Source organism: Antechinus flavipes, chromosome 4, assembly GCF_016432865.1.
Source record: "Antechinus flavipes isolate AdamAnt ecotype Samford, QLD, Australia chromosome 4, AdamAnt_v2, whole genome shotgun sequence".
Taxonomy (NCBI): Eukaryota; Metazoa; Chordata; class Mammalia; order Dasyuromorphia; family Dasyuridae; genus Antechinus; species Antechinus flavipes.
The window spans coordinates 66,636,010-66,647,202 of NC_067401.1; positions in this window are offsets into that span (position 1 = coordinate 66,636,010).

The following is an 11,193-nucleotide window of genomic DNA, read 5'->3' on the forward strand; positions in this document are numbered from 1 at the left end:
GATGGATAATTCTGAATACAATGTTTTATATTTTTACATATGTTTTCTTGAAATGGAATTTATTGTTACATATTTTGAATACTGCCTTATGTTCTGCTGTGTACAAGGCAATGTTTTTTCTTTTTCTGCCTTTTTTCTTTTCCTATTTTCTATTTAAGTTTTAGATAAATAAAAACATTTTAAAAAAGCTTGCTTAAGAAAGATTATAATTTGAACAAGGTGTCAATTTTCTTTTGGAAGGGTAACACTTCCAAATTGTGTATTTAAACAGAAAAGAAGAAAACCAGGATGATTGACATAGTGGCCTTGGTTCAATACTTTGTCAGGTGGGGATAGGAATAAGCAGGGATTCTCTAATTTTAGGTAAGAATAATGAAAAACCAAAAAGGAAACAACACTCAATCAATAAACATTTATTAAGTACACTATGTGGCAGGAGCTATAAATGAAAGGGATTTTGAGAAACACAGTTTGAGACTCTAGTCTTACAGTAGAGAATTGGGATATAGGTTCTTTATTTGCTCTTTTTGAAGGATTCAAAATGGAAAAGCTATTCTTCAGCCTTTGTTGTATTATACACGACAAAAGTTCTAAGACAGATAAGTGAACACCCGAAAAGGCTCATGCCCTGCAAGGTCAATGTAATGCTTAAGGGCATAGTTTCTGGGAGTAGAGCCATCTAGGCTTTCTGAAAGTCCTATTTGATTGCTTGATTCTCTATTTTGGATGGCAGCAGGTAGCAGCTCTAGGCAGATTGTATTTCATACCATTCAATTCATTTAATTTTGATAACATTTGCTAAATGTCACCATGTGCTCATTTATGGGAAAACGTGCATCAGAATTTTATAATTTTCCATTTAATTTAAGAGAATAAATACCTAGCATGCGCAACACATTATGTTGAATGCTGATGAAATAAAGAATAGAATAAAAAAACCTATAAAACAGCTCCCCATGGAGGTCATGTTGATATAAACTGTGTCCCCTTTAATCTTTGGGGGAGAAGGATTCAGCCCACGTGGCTAAAGCTCATTTTAGACAAAGGGAAGGAACAGATCTACAAGCTGGCCAAGAAGACCTCATGCCCTCTTAGATTGGTGTATTCCTTAGGATTCTCATGGTGCAGCACAACTTTTTAACTGGCAACAAAATTTTGAGAATTCTAGAGTCCAAGAGATTTGCCCCTGACCTTTCTGAAGATCTTTATCACTTGATCAAAAAAGCTGTTGCTGTTCAAAAGCATTTTGAGAGAAACAGAAAGGATAAGGATTCCAAATTCCATCTGATTCCGAATTAAAGTCATATTCACAGGTTGACTTAGTACTACTACAAGATCAAGAGAATGCTCCCACCCAATAGAAAATATGAATCATCTACAGACTCTGTTCTGGTTGCATAAATATTAGTTTATGTAGTAAAATAATAACTGAAAAAAACACTAAGTTGTCCATAAACCCAGAGAGATTTCAGTCATATTTTGTAAAGGACACCAGAAGGGAGATTCACTCCTGACGATGGCACCTTTAATCTCCCAGCTCCCTGATTTTTAAATCCTCTTTTATAGCCCACAGGAACAAATCCTTTCTCCTGCAGGTTTCAGACACTCTCAAGTCAACTTTTAGCTGTTAAGCCTCCCCCTCTCCTGAAGCCTGTTCAGAGAAGGGGCACATAGGCAGGGGAGATTGTTTTCAAGTTGCTTTTGATCTTTGTTGACACCTTTACTAATTGGGTAGAAGTTTTTTCCTGCAGGCTCAAGAGGTATCAAGGTACTTTCTAAAAGAGATCATACCAAGCTTAAGCCTGCCTAGCTCTTTGCAGAGTGACAAATGGTCTAGCTTTTATTTCTCAGATATTTCAGAGTACTCCTGTGAACACTCTGGAGAAAGAAGGGTAAAATTGCCTGAGTCCTTCTTTCTCTCACTCACTCTTCTTCCTAACTCTTTCTCACTCCAAGGATGAGAACTTTGCTCCTAGCATTTTCACTTCAGTTTTTCTTAATGTCATTCTATGGACCCTGACCGTAGTTAACTCCTTAGCCTTTCAGCTAGGGAACTCCATGGGCAGTGGGGGCGTTCAGGATTGTTGGGTGGGCCATCAGCATCCTCAAGGCAGCCCACAGATGGGACCTGATGCATTACTTGCAAAGGCCCCATTCCCAAATATCACCATCTCTACCCGGATGACATCCCACAATGTGCTAGTCAGATTTGTCTCCTCCAGGCTCCAATTGAACCTCTAACTACTCCTTCAGCTTGAAGATCATAGGACATTCTCTATCTCCTGGTCTGAGCTGCTGCTATCTTCAGATTTCACCCTTCCCTTCCTGGTCTGAGGCTCCCTTGAACATAGGGCCAACTCTATGACTCTTGTCAGCTTGAAGCAGTTACAGAAGATGAGATCTTCATCCTTTTGCCCTAGATGAATTTGGGGGTGACTGCTTGAGGGGGAAATGATGTAAACTGTCCCCCTGATCTTTGGGGAGATGGGTCAGAAAGTCCCTGATGTAAACTGTGTCCCCTTTAATCTTTGGGGGAAGGGTGGTCTTGAGTCTCAAATCTTCCCGGCCTCTGGGAGGGGCCCCATTCTCCTATAGGGGAAACTCTCAGATAATTAATCTCATTCAATTGGAAATCTTGGCCTGGAACATGGTCAGTATCCTTTATTGAGTTGAAGATTACTCCCTTGAACTGCTCTCCAGCTCAGGGCCAGGGCAAACCCTATATAACCAGGGACCTGCCAATCCACCACTGCTAATTCTTAATCAGGAATGCCCACTGAGTTGCTTCCCAGTGTAAACCCAGCTTAGCAAAAGTCCTAACTGGAATTTGCCCGCTAAGAAAGTTGTCTTTCTAGCGTAATAAATCCATTCTTGCCACAAACCTCTCGCCTATATTCACTGGGGTTTGCGAATTCTTTTGCAAAGCCTGAGACTGGCCAGAGGGATCCCACTGCTGTCAGAGGATCTCTCAACTCTCATTTCTCACACCTCAACAATATTCTGCTTGAGAGGCTAAACAATGAATGCAGTAAGTATAAGTATAATACAATTTAAATTGAGGGGAGAGGAAGCATTAACATCTGAGAAGGGAAATCAAGAAAAGAGTCATAGAAAAATTAGGACAAACTGAGCATTGAAAGAAGACAAGAATTCTGAGAACAGAGAAAGGGTTCCTTTTGGGCACGGGGGAGACGATGTGAGAGTAGTATACAGAGGCAAGAGTTATAGGATCATGTTTGGGAAACATATAGAAGATGTTTATATGAATATGAAGAAGACTTAGGATGATAAGAGCTACATTGTTGGTAGCTGAAGAATTGTATTTTATCCTGAAGGGCATGGGGAGATATTGAATATTTTTGATTAGGTGAATGACTGATTCTAATTTAGATGAATATTTTCATTTTATTTTTCCTTGGTGAAAGGATCATTTATTACAAATATTCCTGTTTTGTCCCTGTCCAGAGTAGAGTGATCAGAAGAGAGTGAGGGTCTTAGATGTCTGGGCATGTAGAGAATGGCTGAAAGAACTCTTTTAACCTTGAAAAGAGAATATTTAGGGTAGATGTGGTAGTTGTATTCAAATATTTAAATAAAAGTAATGGCTACCATTTATAGAGAACTTTTAGGTTCATAAAGCACTTTATACAAATTATCTAATATGATCTTACAACAATCTTGTGAAGTAGGTGCTATTATTCCCATTTTACAGGAGAAACTGAGGCTGAGAAGAGGTTAAGGGATTTGTCCAGCATCATATAACTAGACTGTAACTAAAGCAGGGTTTTATCTAAAGTCTTCCTGACTTGAAGTCCAGAGAGTTAGCCACTATCCTATCTAGTTTTCTCAAGGGTATGGCGTGTCAATTTAATTAGATAAGTATTTATTTATTTGGAAAAAGCCTTAAAAGTGCCCTGTTTGGTTCCTGATGGCAGAACTACAAGCAAGGGGATGGAGTCCAGAAAGTAACTTTCAGCTTAAGATAAAGAAAAACTTTCCTAGGAAGTGTTGAATTCCTTTTGACTAGAGTTTTTCAAAAAGACGATGGATGGGAGAGGTAACTAAGTGGTGCAGTGGATAGAGCACCAGCCCTGAAGTCAGTAGAACTTAAGTTCAAATCTAGTCTCAGACACTCCCTGGCTGTGTGACTCGGGGCAAGTCACTTAACCCCAATTCCCTCAGGAAAAAAAAAAGATGGATATACCATTCCTGGAAAAGAATTCCCTCTACATAATATACTACTTGTATAGAGGGAGTTCTTTTCCAGGAATGGTCTATGAGTCCTTAGTCCTTTCTTTGTGCCAACTTGGACTAGAAAATGACTCCTTGTCACTTTTTCCTTGGATTCCCCAATAAGTATTTGTTTTGATGTGTTTTTTGAATTGCTTAGAAGAATTTTGTGGGGGAAGAAGGAAACCTGCTATACTTCTCTCTTGGCTACTCTGCCATGTTGCCTCTGCATCTGCCTATTTACTTTCTTCATCCAAAAAAAGTTCTTTAAAAAAGTCTCTTAAAAGACTACATTGACAGAAACACTTAGACAAGCTTAAAACTAGAATGCTATTAACTACTGTGATACTCTTGTAGGAAACTGGGATTTAACTATGAAAGCATGAAATAATTTGAAGGGTGGCTGAATAGGAAATTTACATTTCATTTCTCTCTCAAGATAGAGGTTTTATGGAAAACAGACTAGGGTGTGAACTGCTCTTATTGTTGGTAGTTATCTTATCTGATGCAGAAAAGTTTTTTTATTACCAGTTAGTTATGAATCATGGACCACAGATGTCCAACTTATATTCATTGGTTGTCTTTAGACTGGACACATCCACCTCAGTGTCACTATTTGGTTAGCTGTGCTCAGGTAAAGAAATCCATAACAGAAGAGGCAGCCAGAGACTCAGAATCAAACTCTATTATTTGAGTTCCCCAATTTAGATGTTATATGGAATCAGTTGCCAAGTGATCAACTTAGGGAAAGGACAACTCTTCCCTTGATCTTTTTACAAGAGAAATTTGAATATTCCTGACACAATTCAGGCCAGGAAAAGAAAAGGAGTAATCCTCCTCATTAAAAACCCCATAGGCTCTTCCTGTTTAGTGGACAATAGTAGGATTATTTTGTCATACCAAACATGTTTATCATCTTCAGCAACCAATTACATATAGTCAGCTATAAGCAGCTAGGGACTTTTTCATCCCTAAAGTGTCCATGTACTGATCTAGCACATTACTGGCCAATAGCAGGCAGAGTAGCTCTGAAATACCTATTTATAATGACATTCAGAGTTCCTTACATTCTGCCTCCAACCTGCACAGAGTCTAGGATTGTAGATGTAATAACCCAGTTGTACTCTGTCCTGATTAGCCCACATTTAAAATATTACATTCAGTTCATTGGCTCATCAGATCATAGATTCCAAAAGGGAAGGGAATTTAAAGGCCATTTTTTATAGATGATATGAGACTTAAGCTTAGGAAATAATTTATTTGGTCAAGGTCAAACAAGTAATGAAAGAGAGAGGATATGATTTCAGTTAAGGAAGGACATGGGGTCACAGATTTAGAAGTAGAAGAATGCCATTTAATCTAATTTCTCATTTTATAAATGAGGAAATGAAGGACTAAATAAAGTCACATGATTTACCCAAGATTACAGATAAAGTAAGTGACAAAAGCAGGATTTGAACATAGGTTTTCTGTCTCTGAAACCAGTACTATTTCCATAATTCTGTAACATTTCTTGGATTTGGGCACCACATTTTAGAAATGCCCTTGACAAGCTAGTGGATATTCAATAGGATGAACCAGAATAATTAATGACCTTGAGTTAATTGTGGGTTGGAAGAACTTGAAAACATTAACTTTGAGAAGAGAAGGAAATTCTGCCTAATAATTGTTAGCTATCCAAAAGGAGATGGGGTGCCTCGTGACATAACTGATTTCCCCTCATTGGAGGACTTTGAACAAAGAATGTCCAGGATGATGTATATGGGATTTTTATATAGGTATAATTCAACTTTATTATCTCTGACATCCTTCTAAATCTGAGATTTTGTGCTTTATCTCTTACGATCTAGCTAAAGTGCTACCTTCTCAGTAAAGGCTTCTGTAATTTATCTTCTTTTTCTTTCCATGATCTCTACCTCAAGAAATGATCATTTCCTTCTCAAATGGCATAATTTTTTTTGATTCACATTTATTTAGTAATTCTAACTTGTATTAAAGTTTTTTGGGAGGAGGAGAGGGTTTGTATATTGCTTATCGTTCCTACCTGATTAAAAAATCCATGAGCACTAGGACCTTGTTCTATTTCAACCTTAATAATGCAGTGTTTTTTATATTTAACTTTGTGTTTTTTATATTTAACTCTCACATACTACCATGTATATGTCTGTGTATATGCCATATTCCCTAGTAAAATATAAACTTCCTGAGGGCAAGACTGCTTTATTTATTTTACTATCTATCTAGTAGTACTTAGCACTAATGTCTTGCACATAATAGGTATTCAATAAATATTTATTGAATAAATAAATGAAGAGTCAACAGTTTCTTTGCTCAATTCCTTCTGGGCTCCAAAACTTATTTTAAAAAATCTATCACTATCAAAGATAAATAGCTAATTAAATTTTTAAAAATTAAATTGATTTTAGAAACCAGATGCAATATACTCAACTCTATGTGATTAGAAGTCTTTTCATAAAGAACTTAAGTTCCTTAGGGTGCTCAAGTACTCTGGAAAATTAATTAATTTTTTTTTTAAACAATACTGACATGAAGCCACTTCTGTGGATAAGAGGGGTAAGACTTCCTGTTTTTAGCTTTTTCCACAATGGGCTAGATCTTTGTTTTTGTACAGTGATTCAATGAGACATATTGCCCTGGAATCAATAAACAAGTATTTTTAATTAGAAAAACTGGAAACAAAACATGAGGAAATTTTTTTTGGTAGTGTAATATTTTAATATTTAATACTATTACCATTTCCCCAAATGAAATTGGAAACAGATGACCTGGCTTTGAGTACCAATTATACTTACTAGCCATGATTGGATGAGCTCTGCTATCTTTCCTTATCTGGATATTGAGTTTGATTAGTTAGCAAGTCTAAGTACATAAGTTTCCATCTGAGAGTAAGTCATCATTTCTGGGAAATTGTATTAATTACTTAATTTAGTTTGTGATTATCAAGGGTCACTAAATATCCAAAGAAAACTTGACAATTTATTTAATGTGAATGTATTACTTTATGAATTTACTTGCCAGTTTTGAATGGCTTAAGGATAGTTAAATTACTCTTTTTGTTATTGAGACTCAAACTCAACATTTTCTTCTATCATTAACTGTGTTGCTGCAGTGAATAGAGCACTGGGTTTGGAATTAGAAAGACTCATCTTTTTGAGTTCAGATTTGGCTTCACTCACTGACCAATTGTATGACCCTGGTCAAATCTATTAACCTTGTTTGCCCTAGGTCCTCATCTGTAAAATGAGCCAGACCACAATGGTAAACCACTTTAATATTCTTGTCAAAAGAAACCCCAAAATGGCATAAAAAAGAATCAGATACTACTGAAATGAATGAACAACAAAGAGTTAGTGATTAACTATTTGAAAGGCTTGGAAAAATAAAGGTTGTTTCCATTTCTTAGAATATATTAAGGTAGAATATGGGTCTATATAGTTAAATTATAGAGGGAATATTTGCCCAATAGATATGCATGATAAAATGAAGATAATCAGAGACTCTAGAATAGAAAAGCAGCTCATGATTTTTCTGGAATAGTGTTAATATATTTATATGGTGAGATGTTTAGTTTCTATAATCTGATTTTCTTAAGTATTGATTTTTTGATAGTTGAAATGCTTGAAAACATAAATAATACTAAATTTTTTAGTATTTTTTATAGACAAAATTATCACTTAGGAGCATAAAATAATTGATTTGGCTTGCTCACAAAATTATAATATTTTCTGTATTTACAGATATGAAGAAAGTTTGAAAATATTAAAAAGTCACCTTTTCCTTAATGAAATTTTGATAATTTAATTTTTTGGGCATCTTTCTCTTTTTTTTTGTTCAAATTGAATTTATTGATCTTGTTAGACTTTTAAAAGGATACATCTTTGTATTTTTAAAATCATTTAATAAATTTTCTGTTGATTTGATCCAAATCTCCTCTGATATTCCAATTTTCTTTTTTTTTTGATCTTGTTTTCATTTGTTTTTTTCTAATTGCAACTCAATTTATTAACTTCCTTTTTTGTGAATATATTTTAAAAGCCATATATTTCCCTTTCAGGAGTGTTTAGCAGTTAACCTTTGGAAGATTTTCTCACTGTTATAAATCTATTTAAAGACATTATTTGTTACTTTTGAGATATTTTCTTTGACTCATTTGTTATTTGGGAATTCATCTTTTTTATTAATTCCCATGTATCCATTTCTTTTACTAATGTTTCCAAGATTGGTTATTACTTTGTAGAATTATTATTTATAAACATACACATTAGTTATTTTTAAAAAGTGTCCTTTATAATTTCTTTATGCTCTAGAACATGATAAATTTTTGAAAAGGTACTGATATATCTGAGAAATAAATAATTCTTTATTATTCCTATTCAATAATTACCAAAAGCATTTCAAACATTAATTTTACAGCAGTCTACTTGACTTTATATTTTCCTTCTTGATTACCTTATAAGAATTTTTTAGTTCTGAAAGATAAATATTAAAGTCTTTTATAACAATTGCCTTGCTATTAGTTTCTATTTGCAATTTGATATACATTTAAAGTAATGCTTTAATTGTTTATAATACTCTTAAACATAAAGTAGTTTCTGTGTTTACCTCTCATGACTAATTTTTATTGTGATCTCATCTGAAATTATGATTGTAATCCCTGATTTAAAAAGATTATTTGATGCATTTGGATTGGCCCCTCATTTATAAACTGTGTATTTCTTTATGTTTTATATTTATTTCCTATATGCTGCAAATTATTGAGTTTTCTTATCCATTCTGTTGTTTTCTTTTACTTAGAGTTTGAAACTTTCATATAAAATTATAATTTTAGTTTGTGTTTTCCTTTATTGACTTCTTATTATTTTTTACTTCTTTTAAAAATCAGGATGTGATCTCTGAAATCTGATTTTTGTATAGATTTGTTTTAATGCTCTAGTTTCCTCTCAAAAAATGCATACCCTATCCCACCAATTAGCCTATTCAATCCCAAATTCCTCAAAATTATTTAAATTTTTTTTTCTCTCTGTATTTTTTTGTCCTTTTTCAACTTACGAAGTCACCAATCAGGAAAGCAAGGTTTCAATATTGATTCTAATATTCATATTTTCTTGTCTTTTTATTTTTTCTTTGAGAGCTATAATTACATTATTAATTTTTGCTTCAATTTTTAATTGCGCATCTGAAACATTCTATGCATTCTTTTAAATTGTTCAGTTATGATTTTGAATGATTTCACTGTGATTCAATACTTTCCCTTTTCTTGTGTCTTTTAAGGGTCTATTTCTTTTACTTCAGACAATATTTATTATATTTGCTACCACTTATTTTGTTATCAGAGCCTACTGGTTTTCTTGTAATGAACTTGTTCTTTTGTGCTATTATTTGCATTCATTTCTATTTTAAATGATAGAAAAGATCTGATTTCAGCTATTTCTTTTTCTCATTTTGTAAGAAGTCTCATCCTTTACTAATTTTCTTTCTTTCTTTAATTTATATAGTGTCCTTCTAGCTTTTTTTGGGATACAGAAACAGGACTGGACTTACAGCCAATTGTTCATTTGGCCTTTCTGCCAGAAGTCTTTGCCCTGTTAAGTGGAAAGTAGCATGATATAGTGAGAAGGATCAGGTGTGGGAGAATATGAGTTTTGGTCCCAACTCTACTATTTACTATTTTTGTCAATTTAGACTAGCTACTAAACCCTGCAAGGCCATAGTTTTCTCATTTGTTAAATGAGCAGGTTAGATTTCTTAACCTTTAAACTCCCTTCCAAATCTATCTCTATAATCCTGTAAGCCTGAGATATCATTGATATTGAATGTATTTTGGGGCTTCTACCTTACATATGCACTCATATCTAACCTGGTAATGTAATTCAAATTCAAGTTCACTCTCTTTGATGAGGAATGGGCAGATCTGAAAGGATATGTCACTTTTGGGAGGAGGTCCTAAGAAGAAATTGCAGAGCAGCTATGTGGGACCTGTGTGGTGTGGGGTATTATGGTGTGAGGTATACATATGGTGAAGTTTGTTGGAGTAATTTAGTAATATGGCTTTATGTGATTTTGTGTGTGTGTGTGTGTGTGTGTGTGTGTGTGTATGTGTCGAAGGTATTATCCTATAAGTTGTAAGAATTTTTTTTCTTTTTTCTTGTCTTTTGTTTATATTATTTTATTTGAAATGATCTTTGCTGTTTCAAGGGGGATAAGGTTGGAAATTGTGTTTTGAAGCCTTTCGTTATTCTGTCATCTTGCCAACTATCTTTTCCTAATTTCTCAGCAAGAAAAATTCTTACCATTCATTTATTCAACTTATATTCAGTAAGTACATATTGTTCACTGAGTGGTATAATAGACATAAAGCAAATGTAATATATAGACCCTGTTCTCATAGAGCTTATTCTATGTAAGAAAACAAGTCATAAACTAGAAGAGTACTAATATAAAATATATGATAGGTGCATCACAGAGGTATAGAAGAATGTTTACTAGAAATAAAGACTCTTTCCTCCTCAAATTTTTAAGATTTAAAGTCAGAGGATGTGTGTTCAAATTTCACCTCTTTCACTTACTGCCTATATGACTTTAAGTGAAAAATTTAACCTCTTTATACCTGTTTTCTTATCCATAAAATTAGGGGGTTAGTGTAAATAGCCCATAATTACTGTTCCTATTTTAGCAAAGTAACATATTTGTTTATAAATATATGTAACATATATATTTTATATATATAGTGAACTTATTTGTTATTCTTATATCATGATACCTCTCGTTTCTGGTAACTTCTAGTTATATAATTCTGATATATCCTAGATTTAAATTTGTCTTCTCTATTTAGCAAATTCAATGTAAGATGGCCCTGTCTTGGACTCTGTCAAGGGCATTTAGTTACTGATGTTCCATGTCCTGTAATATGCAATTTAGAGGAACCCAAGTTTTCTCTACATT